Consider the following 22,040-nt stretch of genomic DNA (forward strand, 5'->3'; position numbering starts at 1 on the left):
CATTGTCAATTTTAAGCCCTATCAATGGGGTTTTTGTGACTGCTACAGCACTTCAGTATATTTTGTTAATGAATTGTAAGATTTTTAGTCCACAGAGATTTGATTCATTTATATTCTTTTATCAGACTACTGCTAATTTAAACACAGTAGTCGTACAATGTCATCAGTGACAGACAGAGAAATCAATCTCTGTTACAATGAGGGAGAGGGCGAAGGAGAGTCGAACATTTGCTGCGACTGACTGCCTGTTGGTTCCCACCAGATGGTAGTGCAGCATCGCAGAGGAGCATCTCTCAGAGCAGGATGAAAATGGTGCAGGAGACGAGCTGTCTGAAAATGAACGCTGCAGATTCCGAGGTACGAACCTTAATGGGATAATAGGGTAATATCTTACCTACACCATTATTGTGCAAGGCAGCACATTAAAAAAAGACAGAATCAGGAATGACAGCAGTATATCTTTCAGCATCTCCCATATGGTGTACCCAGGGGGACGATTAAAAGTGGAGCACACTGATAGCTGGGGTGCAATGAATGTATGTGCGTATGGCTGCAGTTTTGAATCCAGTCATTTACGTAAATGAATCCAGGATTTAGTGCAATCATAATATTCAAACTGCAGACTAAATACTTGATACGGCAGGGGCAGAGACATCCAGTTGGGTTTACAGAAAGCAGACAAGGAGGAGAGCAAATGTCAAATGTGCTTACATGTGATAAGTCAAAAATGTGGCTTATTTGCATCACAAAGAGCATATTTTACAGAGGGATTTGTGACTTTTTGTGTCATCAAACGCTGCTTTGTTGTGCATAGTGCTGGCATATGATTTCATAGGTATTCTGATGTCAAATACAAAGCACTCTCTACCTGTTACAACACTGAATCACTTTGCTATTTCAGATTTGGCCTTTTTCAAATTTGCCATGCAGTAAGTGCATGTTGAAGTGAGATCAAACTGGCTGTTTCATCCAAGTTTCCAATTGCCTCTGCCCCTAAACACAAAGTCAAGTATTGTTTCTGTGTCGTATTGCATGCCATTTGGGAAATATCTTGGCTGTCTTTTAGCTCTATATTGGATGGGAGCAGATAGATTCACACTCTCAAAAGTGCTTGAAGAAAGTGTGGTGAAGGAAGTTTGTCACACTGTAGCAAAAGCACAAAATAGGCTGGGAACAGCGGATGGCCGTAGATAAAAATGCTGCATTTTATGTGCTCACTAAAATGGAAGTAGAAGGCAGGATGTCATGCTCTGGTGATGGAGGTTTTGGGCCAAATTCATTAACAAGAACAGAGGAGTTTTTAAAGGTGAAACATATCTTGCCATATATGTGTTCTGACAAAATATATCAGTGCTGGAAACATCATCCACGAGTTCTGAGGCAGAACTGAATCCTTTGAAGTCGTGCAAAATGGCTCTCATAAGATGAGAGCTCTGCAGACAGAGACATCCAGCATATAAAAAAATGCTGTGATTGGAAACCTGGTAAGCTAATGAGTTTGCACTTCTATCTTCTCAATTTGTACAGGCTTTTGTGTCAAGGCCTTTGAGGCTTTTCTGTGCCAAGTCTTGTAATAGTGTTCTCATTGTTCGCCTGAGAATCTGACACTTTTTCATGAAACTTGGGGGAATCCATCTCCCAACTTTTTCACATGGGAAAGACAAGGAGGCCGGGAAAATCACTGTGAATTATGGATATTGCTGCAGTGAAATTAAGATGACAAAGAAATGGCAGGAAAAAAAAAAGAATCCTGTCTTAAAAGGCTCCAAAGGGTGGATATTTCACAACTGCATCTGAGCTGCAATGCGGCGTAACAAGTCATAAGTAGTTCTTGTTAAAGACTTATGAAACCATATTGCTCATTCCTCCTTCCCTCCTCTCCTTGTGTCAGTCTGAGAGGCTGAACTCCTGCAATCTTATGGGCAATAACCATCTGTAACTATTAGCTGTTGGCTCCTCAAATAATAATGTGCATATTAGAGTTGTTGCCGTAGAAGTGAAATTATTTGTTTGGTTGTGTGGTAGTCATCTCGCACTCTCCCTGTCTCCCTCTCTCTTTCAGTTTGCCTCTGTCTTAACAAAACCGCATAACTATCTGATAAATGAGCTACAAATGAGAGAAGGGTTTTACACTTGGGAGTTGTTCAAATTATTGGGAGGGCAGTGACCACAGTGCTTATTTGAGCTTAAGATGCAGGCTGTTGAGATTTGCTGGGAGCGAATCTAGAGGCTGGTTGAGTCTTCAGGCATGTCCAATCCTATCCATTCAACCATTAATGCCTGAGAGTAGACCAGAGGAAACATTACAGCCCTCAGATCAACTCTGAGGCAGAGAGACCAGGGTCCCTTTCCTCCTCGAACTCACTGCTCCCTTTGCCCAGCCAAACTCAATAATTCTTACACATGACAAGACAGTACAGCACACTCTCCATATCTTCCTCCTCACTATTTTAAACTACTGTATGCTCAGCAGTTTAATTTTTTAATTATAGCTACTTCAACGTAATAATGTCTGGGGAGTTTGGGATAAACATCCAGCACTGAACAGACTCATTATACACTTTATGCATGTAAATAGCTGTTTACACACAAATATTCTATAGGTCAAACTACTGAAGAGAAACACCCTCAAAACAATTTAATGAGATATTGAAGAGAAATTTAAAACCAATGTCTTCAGTATAGAAGTATAATTTCCTCTGGTAATGTTTTGTACAGTTCAGGAGTACAGTTCACACAGACCACCCAACTGTCGCTGTAATTCACACACACACACACACACACACACACACACACACACACACACACATAAACGCACACAGTAATTCTATGAGGCTCAAGGTTGTCGTGCTTATTGAATATATCAACTTAACCACTGATGTCATTGATCAAAAAGCCAATTCCAGTTCTATTATTGTGTTAGAGGGTAAAACAATTGCCAAATGACTTTGTAAGGTGCACTCACTTGGTAAACAGATCTGAGATCCATTAAAGCCTTGGAGATTATCAAGCCTCAGTCCAACAATTTGTGGAGATTGCTCTAAACACCTTGCTGGTGACCTTCCTCGTCCAGTTGAAAGTCAATGGGAAACGTGGCAAGGAGCCCGCCAGCGTCAAAAGAGCCCTCTGCACTTTAATTACACTGCACCTCAACGGCTGGCTATTTCCTCGTCCCCTCACATCCCTTATATAACCATGTGTCCCTATCAATACCTCGGACCCACTTATATAGTCCAGATGTGCCATAGGCTTAATAGCTCTCACGTTACTGTCGGCCGCACTTAATCAGGATATCTTTGCTCCATGATAGATATAGCATAGCATGAACTCCATCTCATCAATATTAATGTCGGGATTTGCTCCATGCTGTGCTTTGTGGTTTACTGTATCTGCCTCTCTCTGACCTCTGAGTGAGGAACGTGGATGTTTTCCATGTGCTTAATCATAATGCACAGAGCCTACTGCATTGATAGGTTAATGTACCCGAGAGGATCAATGCAGTCTTGAGGACGCCTAGAACAACAGACATTTAAAGCTTCAGGAAAGGCTTTAACAATGAGTGCAGTCTGTCTATGTTAGGATCTCAATCCAGCTTAATTAAATGGGGTTGTGTAAGGTCTGGTGACTGGTGTGATGAGTTACTGTAGATAATTATTGGCAAAAGCAACTGTTCTGAGGAATGCAAATTTAACCAAGAGCTCATTAAGAGCACATAAACAATATTTTTTACAGATTTTTCATAACATATTCCTAAAGATCAGTGTCAGTTCAATACATTCTGAAAAACAGGCAGTATAATGAATGTTTGCAACCTAAGGGGTCCTAAATCACAATAAACTCAAAGCAGTCTTCATTTGGTTTTCATTACAGTTACATAATGTTATAGTGATACTCAGGATATTTGAGGATATCTGAGTCCGATTCCTGAGTAACACTGACTGGCAAAGGATCAACAGTTGAAGCCTTTTTGTAATCTCCATAAAACTTTATGCAAATCTGCCTGAAAAAAAGGGAAAAGCTTTTAGCCTCACATGGAAAACACAGCAATAATGGAGAAACAATTCAGAAACTATTTTTATCCCTTTGTTTTAAGATAATGTTTTCAATCTGGTGTTTGTAGGGAGGGTATATGAAAACCGTATTTCTTATGGTCTTTTTTTTATTTTATAAAATAATACCTGGGTTACTGTATCTTTGTCCTCTGAAGGGAAAAGACACTCCTGCACGGATACAGAGAAAAACATTTGCTCTCAATGAATAAATAATGAAAGGAAACGAGGTGCTTGCATTAATTTGCAAATCATAAAATGCAGAAAATTTCTCTGAGTTTTAAGCCAAGCTTTTGGGGGGGATCATTTACCTCACGGCAGGGTGTTACAATATGAAGCCAAATATAGCGATGCTTTGGTGAGGAAACTTTAAAAATGCAGTGACAGTAAATGAAATGGAAAACACTGCACAACCTTTTTATTTAGTAAAGGCTTGGTCCTGAATCCAAATGTAAGAAACATATTGAAGAAATTCGTGCAGTTAATTCTTTATCTATACATCTTACCTTTTCCTGAATCTACCTATATTAAATATATGTTTTCCTTAAATCAGATACACATTTATAACTGTAAAAACATTGTATTTGTACACGACAGCTTTGCTTGAATTCACTATATGGCACTTCACTGCTGCAGGGCTGATGAAGACAATACTCACTCAATTTACAGAAGACCACTGAGCATCTGCAGGCCAACTGGCTCTTTTATTTCCAACTGTCTGGCAAGCAATAGCAGAGTTTTACAGTCCAAGAACTGGAAGGCTGCTGTCTTTCCTTGGTGGGGACCTGAAAGCAAACACAATTGTGTGCCAGTGACTGGTCAGTGCGACATGCTCATTTGTCTTTAGAGCACAATCCATATTGTAAAATCTGTCTATAAAGATGTTGAATTAGATTTCTCACTAAACAGCTCTGCAGAATAATAATTAAGACGTAGCCCTGGGCTTGTGTCTTCACAGGGGTCCCCTCCTATGGTGCCAGTGCAGAAACGCCTCCAGCAGACCTGAGTTTATTTACCTCCAATACTGCATTATCTGATCCCTGAAGAAGCAGCTTTGTTCCAGCATCTCAGCACTGAGGAATATCTTTCTTCGCACTATCTGTGGGAGAAATCCTGATAATGTAGGTAAACATTTTAACATCCTTTCCTTGGCACGGACTTGAGCGAGCAGAATAAATAATATGAGCAATGATCTGTCCCACATGGAAAATTATTTGTGACTATGAAGTATTACATCACTTAACGGTAAGACTTAGGGGGGGGAAAAAAAACTCAATTAGCGCCTCCAGAGAACAGAAACAGATCCAAGATTTCAAGGGTAACACTCAGCCAAAATCTCAGCCAATATATTATCTCTCATATTAGTTGGTACCCTGCTGCAACAGAGCACTCTTTTCATTAGAGATATACAATATGGCAGGCACTGAATAAATGTAAGTCCTGGTTGTAAGCCCAAATATTTTCCATGTTTAATTAACCAAGCTGCCATCAAGTTTGACCTGAGTTGTGATTGAATCAAACCACCATTATGTGTGTACAGCTGCTTGTTATACCGGAAACTAAAGGAAGGCAGCATCTTTGTTTTCAAAACCTGTTTTCCATTTCTATTATTTTCAAGGGAAAGAAATTCTATGGTGCATGTTGACCTTTTCAGAGAGGGACATCTATGGTTTAGATGTGTTTCAATCTTATGGAATACTATCAAGTCATACAGATCTCGGTTGGAGCCGAAGGTCTTAATTGGCATGTGATTGCCTGTCATGAGTCATCACAGGAAGGCTGGATGTTTTTCATTGTCGCTCGCTATGTACAAACACGTCAAACCAACAGATGGCAACATTGTTCCTTCTTCACCAGAACAGGTTACTTGGCGATCTGCCAGTGAGGTATGGGTGCATCGACAAACCCTCCAAAATAAAAACAGCCATCAAATACAAGTGTGGGCGATGACGATGTGACTAAATGTTGCCATGGTGATCTGGTCTTTGAGATAATGTCTAACGGTGAGGGAAAGGAGCGTGCCGTGTAGAGGAACCGGAGCAGGGGAGAAAATGAGAAAGGAAAGGGGAGGAGAGGAGGAGATGAAGAGGGGGGAAAAAAAGGAGCACTAATGTTCCATGTGGGAGAAGAGAAAGGAGAGAAGTGACCCTATAATGTAGGGTCAATTCAATGTCCCCACAGTCACTTCAATGATGTAAATACCTCTCAATTCATTTATTCAAGAACTGGCCTTCATCCTCTGGGACTATCAGTTCTCATTCTACAATTACCAGTGTTCAAAATGGATTTTAACCGAACCCCAGGTCACCATCACCAAGGTTATTGCTAGTCAGGATTTGTCTCTCCGTTCGCTTCAGAGCTCTTCGTATTCTGAAGGTGTCACAAATTGCTTGGATAAAAAGAGCCAAGGGGTACTTTCACCCAAGCTTAATTATGTTTATGAAATGTCCATAAAAGTAGTTAAATGTAGGCCTATCCAAAATGATTACAGTCTTGGACAGAAAGCTGTCTCACGCAAGTCTTCTAAAAGTCTGAAATTACATGCTCGTGTATTTCTATTGGAGAAAAATGGATTTATACCTGCCATGAGCTGCAGTTTGCAGGATGTACTTATCCCTTCAATCACCTCAAGGATCCTCTCATCAGGCTTTGTCTGTGATGGAAGTAGCATGGCTGGCGCGCGTTTTTGTGTGTGTTTGCTTGAGCAGTGTTACCCCACAGCGAGCTGGTGTCTTCTGTGTTTATGTTGTGCCAGGAAGACGCCTGGACACAGACTGTTGCATCAGCCCTTCCTTTTGTTTAACAGGACAATGAACACTGGATGTTAGTAAGACAGACAGCAGGGGGGAGGTGGAAGAGAGGGGGGGGAACAGAAGAGGAGAGCATGAAAAGGAAGAAGCTCTTCATTTCAACAGCATAACATCATCCCGCCTCTTTGTTAAAAATCAGACTAATCCAGTTTTCCCCATGGTCAAGGTCAGCTCTTTAATAAGGCAGATACAAATCACCACTGGGTTCATATTTCCCCTTGGCGCTATCTGAGACCCTGCAGTACTGTTGTGTTATGTATTATCACATAGGAGCTGCCAGCGGTGTGGCAAACTATGCTGAGCTGTGGCTTGTCACAGCGCTGTGTGTCATATGACAACCTGCTACCTGGCAATAGTTTCCACTGGGGCTGAGCGATAAGAAGGGTGCTGCAGATAAGATGTCTCCTACTCTGGGTGTGCCAGGACATTTAACAAGGGAGGGAATCGTTTTTTAAAGCAGCGTCAGGACTGCCAGGAGTCCCAGAGCATAAGCTGGATTTGGTTTTCACAGTATGAAACAGTCTTTGTAATGTGCCTGATGTTACTCCCCAAAAATGTCATTAACGGCAGGAATTTCAAGTTGCCATTACTGCCATCTTTTTAAGTGATGACTGGTGAATAGCAGCCACCACTGTATGTGACTAATCATTACTCACGCCTCCGACTGCAGTGTGCCTGATAACGACGCAGGAATGCGGATTTGTCTACACTCCCACACAGGCTGTTGCTGAATGACAGCGAAGTGACGAGTCCTGACGATTCTGATCTGACATGATACATGCTGTCTTTCGCCGAGCAAAATTCGTCAGTAACACTCGTCACCGTGCCACTTGTCACGGTGCTCCTGCTACTCATCGCTGTGCCTGTCACTCTCATGTTACAACAAAAAAGAAGACCACTTTCCCTCTTCCCCTATATTTTTCTGACTGGCTCTCCCTGTGTCCTGTATAATATAAAAAGCCTCTATTTTGTACCTTTTCTAATGCAGGAAAATTGTTGCAAATGTTTTTTTCCAGCCACATTGTGCTGGGAGAGAATGTAATGCACCCCTGGGTGTCCTCTCTGCCCCCTCCCTATGTTTACAGGACAGTTTGTTTCTGCAACAACCTCTCAGCAGGAGTGTGTTAAATTAGTGGGGCGTGTGTGTATCTGCAGGCCTGTGTGGGCACATGTGCATCAGGCTGTTTTTCTGTATGTGTGTGTGTGTGTGTGTGTGTGAGAGAGTATATGCTTTCTTTTGTGCTTCACATAACCTTAAACTAGGCAGTTGCGAGGAACTCAGCATAATAGCAATCAGCTAAGGCTTCATTAAAATGTAAATTCTACCCGAGCCTCTTGTGAGTCTTTACAATGTTTCCAAAATAACCGAGCGAAGATCTTCTGGGAACTTAACGTATGATCTTATCCATGTGTCTTATTTAAAATCTCCCTCTCTCTCCATGCAAGCGGAACTGGAGCGCCCCGTCTGATTTGGGGGGAACAGAACTCTTAGAACCGATGCCTGGCCGGCTTTCAGACGTCCCGCTTTCAGTGTTTGTTTGCTTTTCAAGATCAGCACAAAGCTAATTAGACAGCTGGTGTTGAGCCAATTTGTGTCCCTCAGTCTGTTGTTTACTCACTTTTTGCATAATGCAGACGTGATTGTTGACATTGTATGATACCGCTACATGGTCACAAGTGGCCATTTGGTTTATTTTCCTGGTGTAGCCTGAGTGGCAGGAAGCAGGGCTTTCTTGGTGTGGGGAGGCACATGTGTGTCAATTGTGTCTCTTTGTGTCCAAAGCACTCAACCGTTTGCAATTAAAACCGCTACACAATTAACAGCCATCTCTTTAGATGGCTGTTAATTGCCATTCTAGATCAAGAAGCCACAGGAAACCCACTGACCGCACTGCAGTCGCACATCTCTAATGCAAATTAGCCAGTTTTCTGCTGTTAAATGACAATTCACTCATAAATTTGGAAACACTTCTCAGTATTTTTCAGAAAATGTTTTGTATTATAAAGAAATAACAAAATTCCTTTGAATGCAGCTGGATAATGTAAGTTCAGCTTGTGCCAGTAATACATTTTGTGACTAAACATTTCCCTGAAAATTACATTTCACCCAAATTATCCTGAAAATGAGTTTTAGAGGCTAGCCAAAATTAAAATTTCCTGCAAATACAGTACACAGGTTTGGCCAATCATACAAAATAGAATAAGCAAATGACATTTTACCAGAAGTAGAAGGTAATTTTTTCTGCAACTTTATTTGAGTATTTCAGATTTCGAGGCTCTAACTCCACTAAATTTATGTGATGGTTGTATAGTTACTTTGCAGGTAAAGGTTTTATATGTAAAACACTTAAAAACATTATGCTGATTATGCCACATTATGATGATTATTATGAAATTCAAAATACTTTATACAGTAAACACTATAAAAGGTCAGTGCATCAATCTAACACTTAAAAAGGAAGTACCTAAAATTATAAGTACTGTTAGTTTCATACTTATTTTGTTGCTAATGCTTTGTACTTTCATTTAAGTTACATTTTGAATGCTCAATATAAACTTGTAATATATTATATTTACATTATATTTGCTTGAGTAAATAATCATGTATCCTTCCATCACTGCCTTCTGTATACTATAGTTTCCATGAACACTGTCTTTGTTACTATGTGTCAAAGCCTCTGGATTCAGTATTATAAACACTGCTAAAAGGCATTCAACAGGTGCTGAAAGGAAGAATAATTTGCTTTTAGGTCTCATGTTTTGTCAGTTTCAGATTTATTCATACCTGATAATTTGAGTGATATTTCATGTGCAAGCTTAAAGGTGATAAACACAAAATATCTATTCTGACTTTCATTCTCTGTCTATTTCTCTTACAACTGACACTATGCTTTTATCTGATGTGTCTGAGTTATGTGACTCTTATAAACATGATAGAGCTCCTCCTTCACTAGGATCTCATTGATGTATCAAATCAATGCACATTGACATGTAACATCCATCTATCTTCTATATCCACATGCGTCTCAGGGGACGGCAGCATATACTGTAGGTGTTATATGCCCTGCACAGGTCACCAGTCTATCACAGAGCTAACACGTATAGACAAACACATTCACACTCACATTCACACCCGCTACAGGCTATTAAGACTCTCCAATTCACAAGACCTGCATGTTTTGGGAGTGTAGGAGGAAACAGGAGCACCCGGAGGAAACCCACGCATACTTGAGGAGAACAAACAGGACCCAGCTGGCTGGGTTTGGGTTCTTACTGTGAGGAGACAAAGCTAAACACTGTGCTAATGCAACAACAGACACAGGCAAAATAAGTTGTTCTAAACATTTTTGCCTCGATGCACTTTTACAGTCTTACAGTCGCAGTAGAACTTTTTTATTGGCATTTGGCCTTTTATTTAAAAGCAGACAGTGTAGACAAAGACATGCAACAAAGGTCCCCAGCCACAGTTAAATGCTATATGTCTTAACCTGTAGGCCACTGGATGCTCCAATTAGGAGGTTAAATGTAATTTTTTCAGTCAGGGATCAGCAAAAATACATGCAACCAAATGCTACAATAAGCACTTCAAATCTAAATGTACAAAAATTAAACTAGAAAATACTAAAATACCAGAATATCAAAATAAAAATAAATATTTTTGCATTTTCTTTTCTCATTCAGCTGATGAGCTTAGCTAGTATTATTGTTATTCGTTGTCTTCAAATCTCATACACTAAGATACACAGTCTCTCAGAACAAATTTCCCAGGTGGTTTTATACCATGAATTGTAATGTTGCCATTAGTTGATGAAAGCTTATGACAGGAAAGCATAAAGTATGTCGTTATGACAAAGGAGTCATAAGGTACATTACAGATTATGTCAAATCATTTAAAATTTTTACAATAAAAATACATCTGTGAGAGCCAACCATCACCTTTCTACTTTAACCACCCTCTCAGTGACAAACTGGGCAGAGGAATGAGTGTGTTTGATTAAAGGAGGAAACCACTTGGGAGTGATTCAAGTTTGATGAAGCATGTGTCTGCTCACAGATGTTTTCAAATGTTTTTTTCTGAGTTGTTGTACTGGTTACTCTACCCAAGTGACACAAAACATGTTTCTAGTTTCTAGTGTTTTTCTTTCACAAAGAAGAAAAAAAGATGTATTAAAGTGAGATATATGGAGCAGAAACACTGCTAATCCCTATATTCATTTTTCAAGTGATCTAATATCATACAATGACCTGCAGGGAAAAGAGGCAGAAAGTACTTGAATAAGGAGTTGGTCTGAGAATTAGCTCAACTGCTTTCAATCATGTTGTACTTCAGGTGAAGAATACTTCAGAAAAAGAGGAATGACAGAGAGCAAATGAACCAGGAAAAAGAGGACTCAAGTTGATGGAACCATATTACTAAGATAGCCTGTGAATGTAGTATGTTTTCTCTTATTTATCATAATTTAAGGTACATTCATTAACACAGCATTAATATACAGTCCTAGTTAGATTGCTTTATGTAAGATTTGATTTGTGTTTGTGGCATCAGTGGTCATTTTTATAATTTACTTGTGAGATGAAGCTGAATGTACTATTTATGGGTTGAATATACCCATTACATTTCAGCTTAAATATGAAAATATACTGTAGAGAATACATGTATTCTTTTCAAGGTCTTACAAATACCTATTTAAAAAAACAGTTATTTAGCTACAAACTTACAATACTGAGAAACATTATCATCCACACACACACACACACACACACACATACACACACACACACTGAGACGGTCCTGCCAGGCACCATGCTGCTAGCTAGTTCTAAAGTGTGAATTTTGTCATAACCAAAGCATACTGAGCGAAAAGCTTGGCTGCATCAAGACAGATCAAGAAGATTCTTTTCCTCAAAGGGTTTAAGGCTAGAGACCATGAGAAGCTTTTGAACAAAACAAAAGGTGGTGTGTGTATAGCGTTCATTCTACATTCATACTACTACTATTGTATTTTCATTCCAACCTGCAGGCCAAACTCTTTTTCTTTGTATCAAGAATGAATTTGATACAACTGTGATCAATGAAGTACAGCCATACTGCTGAACACTCACCATCCTGTCAGACAACACGCTGCATGAATACACATAGCGTGACAATGCTGAATGTATTTACTGTATGCAGGATCATGTACTAGAGGCAGTCTCCTGACTGTTGTATGTGTTGTATGTGGATGTCCTGCTGGATCAAGTGAACCAGTTATGTTACTGTTAGTTGTTTGGCTTTGCTTCACTGCCCCACACACAAATTACTTTTACATTAATGCACATGACAAACCTTCTCAATGTTGCCTAATTGCCCATTATGTTCATGAATCCAATTGTGCTTGAAATTATTGTATATTTGTCAGTGCAAAAGTTAAATACAAAAGCAAGAAATGTTATGCATGTGTTACCAAATGTATGGAAGCAACATATGTGTGTGTCTCACCAGATTTTGAAATTTAAAAGCCACTGAATTTCTAGCACTGGATTTTTTTGCATTGAAATTACAGTATGTATCTGATTTTTTTTTTTTGCCTCTGAATTCAACTTAAATTAAAATTTTCAATAACTTATTTTCACTTTTATTTTTCAATGTTAACAAATTCAGAATCAAAATTTCACATTTAAAAAAAAATCAAACAATATATATTCAAGTTGCCCAAATTCAATAGGCAAAATTCAGATCCCAAAATTTGAGTGAAAAAAATTCAGATTAAACATACAGGATACCAAGGATAAGCACTCGATTCTGTCTCAAATCGAACCGACATCTAGCCAAGCAAGTTATGCTCCATTGGTCACGTGACACCGATGTTTGAAATTACAGGAAGGCCAGCTATAATGGTTGGTGCTAGATTGGATGGGCAGGAAGGACGAACTCTCACCAGTGCTGTTAGGGGTAGGCTTAAAGAACCAGTGTATATGTAGATATAAAGGGCTCATTCTAAGGTAACGAAAATGCAACAATTGTCATTATCGGATGATTATACACTAATTAAAACGTACTTGTGAATATTATATTCCATTTCTGCCAAGTCCGTTCTGCTAGATGCCACTAAATTCTACACACTGCACCTTTAAGGTTATGCTTGTGTTAAGGTTCAGGTGGTGATTTATGGAAGATCATGGCCAAAATGGTGCCACACTATGCCGACTCGCTACGAACTGCTCTCATCTTTTTGTTTGTTTTCGTGTTACATGTCACTTTGTGCACTGTATATTGTGTTTATAATGTATACATATGAATGCACTGTGTACAGAGTCTATATAGGTCTGTAGTGTCTTTTTTTTGCTGTTTTGGGATGGTCTGTCCTTTGTGTTAAGACAGAGAGAGCGAGAGCACAAGTATTTCACTGTATTTTTAATACACATGACAATAAAAATGAACTTGAACTTGAGGTTAGTGTACAAATCTCATGAGAGTTTCGCAAATCATCTTTCTGGCCCATCCAATCTAGCACCAACTGATTGGATGGGCCAAAGGGACGATTTGCGAAACTATTGCGAGATTTGTATGCTAACCTTAACCCTAACCTCAACCTTAACCTAACCCTAACTGCACTTGTGAGAGTTTGTCCCTCAGGCTCATCCAATCTAGCATTTACCAGCTATAACGACAACAAACCCAGACATCCACGACCCAAACTTCAGTGAGTGTATTAACTCTTTTATTTGCCTTTTGTGTTGTTTGTTTTTGTAAAAGTCAGTAACAGGTAATACCTGACATGTTGCACATTAACAGAATTTACTGGACAATATATATGCAGAACTTTTAATGAGGTGGCGTTCATTCAAATTTTGTTAGCACAGAGTTATGCGAGCATGGTTCATTGTCACTAACATTACTTACAGTTCTGATGCAGTGTTTATGATCTGACTGACAAAAAAAGCAATAAAAAAGATGTTTAACAGCTGGGTAGTTATGTGACTGGCTGTTTCACTTTACTCAAAACTATTTAAAAAAGCACAAATGTAATAATGCAATAATGTAGCTGTACCCAACCTCTTCATATCATCCTCACCAAAGTTTAGTAACTATTGGCCATTTAAAACTTCATCTTTGTGCTACTGATTTGTAATGTGCTGTATTTGTGATGACAGGTTAGTCAGGCTGATATTGTACAGTCAGCCAGGTGCTTACTGCACTTACTATCATCTGAAAGACAACGGGGCGCAGCCAGTGGTGATATCACAAATCAAGACATGGGGTTTAGTGTTAAACTTCAATTCATGTAAAAATAATTATATATAAATATATATATGCAATATATATATAATTATTTTTACTTACCGATTCTAGATTTATTGATGGTTAATAAATATCCTTGTACAATCCTGCAGAGGACAGAGGCAGGGAGGTCACAATGACAGTTCAGCCCTTCAACTACCTGCCCAGGGCACTGTCCCTGCAAAAATTAAGAATAAGTGAAATGAAAGAAAACTAGAAAGACCATCACTTCAAATGGAGATGATCAGGTAAAAACTTAAAGGATAAGTTTGCTATTTTAAATGCAAACTTCAAATCAAATATTTAGATTTTTTGTACAGACAAAATTCCACCACTTACAAGCGGCAACCTCCAGGGCTAAAAAATGAAGCCAATGAGGAAGTGCCAAAAACCTGCATTCTATCTAATGGCCATCCGGGGGCGACTCTAATGGCTGCAAAAAGAAGCTTGATTGTATGGACGTCTATGAGAAAATAACCCTACTTCTCTCTTGATTTATTACCTCTGTAAACTGTTTCCTAAGGACTTTATGGTCTCAATTGCTAGTTTCAAGTCTTCTTCAATACAGCATGATATTCATTTTGTAAATTATAGTCCCATTTAGAGTAAAATAGATGATAAGGCAGCGTATACTTTAGGGCGTGGCTACATTATGATTGACAAGGCGCTACCACAGTGACAGCGTTGCTTACGTAATGTAACCATTGCATATAGGCGTAGCTGCTGCTATTTCACAGTGTGTTCAGTCTTGTTCGGTTGTAATAAAACACCCATCAATGAGATGGATGATCACTTCTTCCGGTGAGTGCATTTTGTTTTAATGGTTCTAGGCCTGTTTTTCGCTAGCAAAAGCATTAGCATTGGCATGATCACTGTTAACCATAGATTGTAAATACACCGCGCTAACCAAGCTAGCAGCTAGCGCCATAGTCAGCTCCACCCTCTCGTCCAAATATGGTCACTTCAGGCTCCAAAAATCAAACATGGCGATGGCCAAATCCAAGATGGCAATGGTCAAATTGCTACACTCAAGGCTTCAAAAAGGCAGTTCGCAAACCAATGGGTGACGTCACGGTGACTACGTCCATATTTTTTTACAGTCTATGGTTACTTACAGTAAGTAATGATAGTCATAGCATTTTGTTGCACGCTCGACTTCTTACCAATATTGCAGACATTAAAATCTAAGTAAACGTTGGAAGAAATCATTTGATGTTTTGTGACCATTGAATAAAGACTTGTTTCACTTTAAGCTAATGTGAAATTTGTCTATGAAAAGAAAAAAAAAGTCATGGATTTTGAAGGCCTAAATGATTGCCTATTGTACTTTATTGGAACCTGGTGAGAGTATGGAGTAAAGTGCCAAGTTTTTCTATATTCATCTATGTCATGCAAGACAATGTTCAAATATGCTCGCTTAACATTGTCATCTTTTAATATAATTAGAAAAAAACAGATAATGTGATAGTAGTGATAGTTCATGTTTTAACACTCTTATTTTGTATAGGTCTTTTCCAGGTATTTTTACCAAGGGCAGAGGAAAGAGGTGCTTTCCTGCAGCAAATCTTGTTCCTGCCAAGAGACTTAAACCACTTGAAGTGGCTCTCTATTTGCTGCCATAGCAGTGTGAAAATACTTTAAAAGAACAGGAGCAAATAGTCAATATGCAGGCAGGGTTGGGCCGTAGGACTGCTCATTGAGATGAGAGCACTACACATGAGGAGGTAATAACATGCAATTAGTTATTTAGGCTAGCTGTACAAAAAACGAGAATCCATATATTGTACACTCACTGGCCAGTTCATTAGGTGCACCTGTGCAATCTAATGCAATCCAATAGAACAGCTCTGCTGTAAATTCTACATTTACAAAGCTTGTACATTTTCTGTTTTCAGTGCATTATTTTGAATGGTGTTTCTAAGATTTTGTCCACTCCATTTACATACATGAGGAAGGGAAAATATCAGGAACATTTTTCAGTATAATGCACTTCACTACACCACCACCACCCACTATGACCTCAATAATCACACAAAGTCGCATTATCACCTTTCTGACAATGTCAACAAAACTGACAGAGCTGTTGGATTGCATATGATAGCACAGGTGTACCTAATGAAGTGGCGTGTAGTGAGTGTATGTTGTATTCTGATATGTTGTGAAGTTCATGAAAAACACTCATATTAATTAATTGTGGGTAGACACATGCACGCATCTCAAATAGTAGAACCAAAGATACAGTCATGACCCCTAATCAGCTGAGGGTGCAGGGTCGTACAACTCCTGGACCAGATAACACAGAGATACATGCAAATATAATGTGATTTTAATGAATAGTGTGGTTCACATGTTTAAGCAATTCAAATAGCAGCAAAGAGCACATAGTATTTGACAATGTGCCTACTGTGTATGTCACATTTATGTTATAATCACATATTTAGATTGTTCAATAAGTAAACCTGTGTCAATGGAAAAATTGAAGTAACATTGTATTCCTTAAGGGATTTAAAATATTTGCCTCAAGAAGACATTGCAGCAATTTTGCACCTTCAAAAGTTATTCTGATTGCCACATCTGTCCAGAATTTTTCTGTTATTCTGATTTGTTTTACATCACCTAAAAGAAATAACTTCTACATCCACACCAGTTTTTTTTTATGTGAAAGCTGAAGTTGACAGATGTTTAGTAATACTGCAAACACTTTCATCCCCTTCAGCTGTAATAGTCTGAGAAAATAAAACCAGTACAGTGAAGTTCACCTTCAACTCCTGCTTGAATGGTTTCTTTGAGTGCAGAGATTGTTTATAAGAAACTTCAGATGTTTCAAGCTTATGCCAAAAATATGCATACTTAAGCAAAATCACTTAACTAATCAGGTGTGTTAATTTGGTAGAGTAAGGACGGCGTGTGAAGCACTCCCTCTCAAGTGACACCTCCGTTCAGTTTTACAAGTATAACAACTCAGTCAATGACTCTTTAAACATTCACATTTTTAACAGAACAGTTTTAACAGCTAACAAGCTTAAAAGGTTACAGCAACATCTTTTAGTACAAGATCAAATCTTGTCTGGCAAGTGCAAATACAGGCCAGGATATCACATGTGTAATCCTTATAATGCCCTGGAAAGTTCAAGGTCTCAAAGCAGGTGGAGGCTGTGGGGTATCTGCCCTTGACTACCTCTACGGAGAGACTTGTTGGTAGAATCTCCCATCCAGTCCAGAATTTGACCAGATTGGTCAATTTGGTTGGTTTTGCTGTGTGGTAGTTTAAAATGGATTGAAAAAATAGCTACAAGAAATCAAATCATCAACAAAAAAAAATCTAATTTGACTTTACTAGTCATCAGGATAAATGACTGACTATGGCACAACAGCTTACACTCAACAGAAGATTAGTCAGTTTTAAAGCTAGTGAAGATACCTGTATCATATGAAACTAGGCAACCTAAGGAATCCATTGGGACTGACCATGTCATTCTTGTCGGGAAGGGACTAAATAACACTCTAAAGTTGGGCTAAATTTCGGCGATAGAAAAACTGGCCTGGTTGATAGGTATGTGGTTTGTTTACATGATGTAACAGAAGTGCATATTTAACGGATTCAGTGTGGACAGAGAGTGTTCGATGCAACGCGATAGTTGGATGCTTGCTGTTAGGAATGAGTGATTATGAGTTATTGAAAATTTGAAGAGTTGCATTCAGAGGCAAAAAATCAGATACATACTGTAATTTCAATGCAAAAACAATTCAGTGTTAGAAATATAATAGCTTTTAAATTTCAAAATCTAGTGAGACAGATTTGCTTCCATACAAATGAGTTACATTAAAGAAAAAAAAAAAACGTGAAATAAATAGTGAATAACTACTGCCATGGACCAAAGCATGCCTGGATAAAAGTTGGCATATCGAGCTGTGGAAAAGCTTCAGACAGTGGAGTAATTGGTTTCTGTGGGACATCTGGCGGGGTGTCAAATGAAAGGTTACAGGAGACCATCAGACATGCAGCTCCCAAAACCACGACACCAATGACAATTTTTAAGAATCCCTCATCATCAACCATTCACATCATGTTCATCATTTCATCAATATCCTTACAGGTCGCTTGGAGAAAGTAACCTCTTTAGATGTTGTACATGTGAAAACATCTTCTTCCTACAGTAACTGCAGAGTTCTTTCACTTTTAGCTTTTATATTTCATATAATTGTATGTAGCATTAAAAAAACCCCAAAAGGAAACAGAATAACAGTTCAGTGCAGAGGAAGGGTCAGAGGCCAGCCAAGAAAAGAAAAAGCAATAACCCAAAAGTAATAAAGGATGCATGGCTCTAAAAGTACGTGTCTGCTGATTTGTTTGCTTGTGCTATTGGTCTGTGTGTGTGCATGTTTTTTTTCTGTGCCTCTCCTATCATGCTTCTCATAGTCAGACTGGATGAGATGAAAGCTATGTTTCGTTGGCAAGCTCTTTGTTTAAATGTGATGCTTTATTTCCTTTGTCAGGGGGAAGTCAGATCGCGACCCTGTTATTCTGTCAGTCATCCCTTTAACCCAGAGGGGAACAGTCTGTCTTCATCACGCAAGCCTTCCATCCACTGCTGTCCTTTTGTTTCAGACCCTATTCATAGATCATGAAAAGAGTGCTGTCTTTCACGTTTCTCTCACCCTCTTTAATCCTATTTTTGTCCTTGTGCGGCTTGATTAAGTTGTCATGTGTGGGGCTGTATCCTCTCGCAGCCTATCCATCCTTGTAATAATTATCAGAATGGATGCATCTAATGCACACACACACACACACGCCCACATATGCCACTCCGAGGGAGGCTACAGGTGGGGTCCTCATGTCTCTTATCATCAACAAACAAAATCAATCAGTGGTCATGTTTCCGGTGAGTGTCCTCTCATCCGAGTGGAGCAATCTGGGCTGTGTGTGATAAAAAAAAATGTTCTTATTTGTTTACATTTTTACTCATGTTCATTTATGTGTATGTGTGTGTCTGCCTGGTTTGCTCTATATGCCTGTTTCAGCCATGTACAGTATCTGCTCCCAGAGTACTTAGCCAGAGGAGCTGTCTGCTGTGTGAATAAGGGCAGTCAGTCACCGGCACTAAAGAGAACATTCATCAAGCACTTTCACAGCTTACACCTGTTTCTGCTGGCTAAGACAGACAAGCAGTGCCACATCACTCTCCGTACTCTCTCAAGTGTTCCTGAGGGGGCTACGCGCACATATTGTTGCAGATGCTTTTCGCATTAGCTCCCCGTAATGACCATCACCATTTATAGGTAAATAAAGCTAACCTGCCCCAGCGTGACAAGGAGCGAGCAAATGAGGACACGGTTGTTATTAATGACCGTAAATCACAAATTCACCTGTATCTTGATGCATTTCGAACAACATTCAAACAGCGTCGTCATCTCTTACGGTTGACTTATGTTTGACTTCACTGTGGGGGGATCTGACCTCACATGTTGCCAGCGGTTTGATACTGTTGTTGCCAGTAACAGCAGGCATGGATACCTGCTGCTCAGCCTTGTTAAACCGTAGGACTACAGCACTGCTTAATTTCCTACTAATATGACAGCTGTGTTGTAATCATGATAAAGGGCTGCCTGTGATGCATGAGGACCCAGTGGCCTCACCTTAGTGCTCAAAGCGTTGCTCCCTTTCAGTACTCTGCTGCATCACACATAATTGCCTAACTCCATTCTGACATGGCCACTCAGTGGAATTGGGCCTTTCAAGCTTATGTATGTATGTATGTGTGTGAGTTTCTTCCACAACTTTCTGGTGCTCACGTCAGTGTGAATTCTGTTATACAGACAGGATATGGGCATTATTAGGATGATTCATCAGAGGATATGCGTCACTCCTTCATATTTTCTTTCCTCTGGTCTCAGGTTTTGATATTACACTCTTATCTTTGCGCCCCTGTTGTCTGCCGTAGTGCATTAAAAAAAAAAAGAACTTCTCCTCTCGCATGCAGCACACATTCGCCGCTTTATCGATTTCCTTTAAAATTGTATTTGCAGAAAACAGGAAGAATGTGGGCTTTAATATTTCCTACTCTCTGCAACACCTGGTCTGGGGTTGCTAGGTAACACATTGCACGGCAGTGTTTGATGTGTGTGTGCTCTTTGCAAATGCCTTTGATCCTTAGCACACTGACAGACTCTCCACAGAGTTGCCTTCCCCTGGTAGTTTTGGCACCTCATCACACCATGGAGACTAAAACGTATCTGAAAGCTCCCAAGTGAAATGGAATATCTACCTTGTTAGGCAAAGTAGAAAAGGGAAGCCGTCCAGAAAAGTTTAAGCCTTAAACTTTTCATTAACAACGTTACAGGACAAGGCAGGCGGTGCCTCCAAGTTATTGTCATGTGACAGAAAAGACTGCAGTTCTTTGAGAGCAACAGACTGCATTATGTTATGCACTCACTTGTTTAATATCATCTACAAGAATCCTTATTGTGAAACGTTTATGACTGAAATAGACAACAAAGTGACACAAAGATCAAGTGTGTTAATGAGAGCATCCTTTAAATGTAATGAGACGTGGGATCTCCAATGTGAGACTTCCCTATAGCACTGTTGCACGTAAATCATAATTAAGCAAATCCTTTGCAAAACATTCCCTGCAGGACATGACATTTTACTCTTCTATACAGTAAACTCTCATTTTCATCCGAGTACATGAAAACACTTTGTTAGGAAAAAAGACTCTCTCACTCCACTGTCAGAGGAACCAGTCAAATTTATTGCTTGAAAAAAAAAAACACATTTTAGTGTCTGTTTGAAGCTGATGGGTAAAGTTTTACTGGAAAACATCTCTGAGGATAATCAAATGTTTTTAATGCTTGATTTACAAAAAAAAATATTTTCAGTAGAGACATATAAATCTGCATATAAAAGAGCTCCTCATCTCTGTTACTCTTTACTGCTGTTGTGAACAATCTTGGTCTAGAGGATGCAAGTTACATTTTGTATAAAATAATGTAATTTATTTACTGTCCAGCAAAGGAAGCAACCTAAAGGGTAACAATTCAAGATACAGTATGTGTAGAAGGAAAATAATACAACTCAATGATTAATGTCTGATCTCCTTTTTATGTGTTTGCTTAATTCCAAGAAACGGAGAGGCACACTTTACCACTATGCCAAGCCATGTGCTCTACCCTGAAAAATATAGTTTCAGGTTGGCATATTCTGAAGTCAGATAAGCGAGTGTGAAATGAATCGTACTCGGTTGGCCATTTACACACAGATCTGCACAACACTTCGATTTGAGCCAAAAGAAGACACGGAGAGAGGAAGAGAGAGAGAGAGAAAGGGCGAGAGAGAGGGAAATGGGATGTGCAGCGGCTGGCCCGGTGCATTTGAGGTTGTGTGAGGTTATTACAGGTTTGATTATTGAGTTCCACAGGGCAATTGGCTCAAATGAGGGCTGACAGCTTTTGGAGGGCAGCAAACAGCTGGAGAGCTCATCTCTGCCAGCAGCCATATTAAGACCATTTCACTCCCAGGTGCATCAGCTGCTATGATCTGTGATTAAGGCATAACTAATGAAGAGTTGATCAAAGTAATCAGGTGCCACTGCATCTGCAGATGCTTTCAAGATGCTGGAGCTGCATCTTCATAGCTTTAGAAGAAATAAACATAAAACCTGAACAGAGAGAATATTAATAATGATGCTTAATTTAAAGAATGAATTCTACTCTTACTGTCATCATCACTTTAAAAATTGAATTACACCACAGTTAGATCATGTGCCACAAACACAAGTGCCAATATGCATCAATCCAGTGTCACTCCACCTTATTTACCATTTCATATATGTAACCCAGCAACACATCTGACAACAAGGCAGCGCAAACTAACCAGCGTCACTGTTTTGTTCTGTTGTGTGAAAACATGGTGAATGGCAC

At 39.3% G+C, this 22,040-nt stretch overlaps 1 protein-coding gene across 5 annotated transcripts in view; it reads right to left on the reverse strand.

Moving 5' to 3' along the window:
- The window catches only part of sncb (synuclein, beta), a 249,077-nt gene that overhangs the window by 20,060 nt on the left and 206,977 nt on the right, over nucleotides 1-22,040 (reverse strand). For 4 of the 5 annotated variants that reach the window (XM_042418164.1, XM_042418163.1, XM_042418162.1 and 1 more), the window contains 2 exons: nucleotides 5,066-5,148; nucleotides 4,708-4,834 (listed from right to left, as the gene is read on the reverse strand). The gene's annotated coding sequence lies outside the window, so the exon portion shown is untranslated. Of the gene's footprint in view, nucleotides 1-4,707; nucleotides 4,835-5,065; nucleotides 5,149-6,629; nucleotides 9,245-22,040 lie in introns of those variants that run through there. The other variant, XM_042418166.1, reaches the window with a different exon arrangement.

Source organism: Thunnus maccoyii, chromosome 8 (genome assembly GCF_910596095.1).
Source record: "Thunnus maccoyii chromosome 8, fThuMac1.1, whole genome shotgun sequence".
Lineage (NCBI taxonomy): Eukaryota > Metazoa > Chordata > Actinopteri > Scombriformes > Scombridae > Thunnus > Thunnus maccoyii.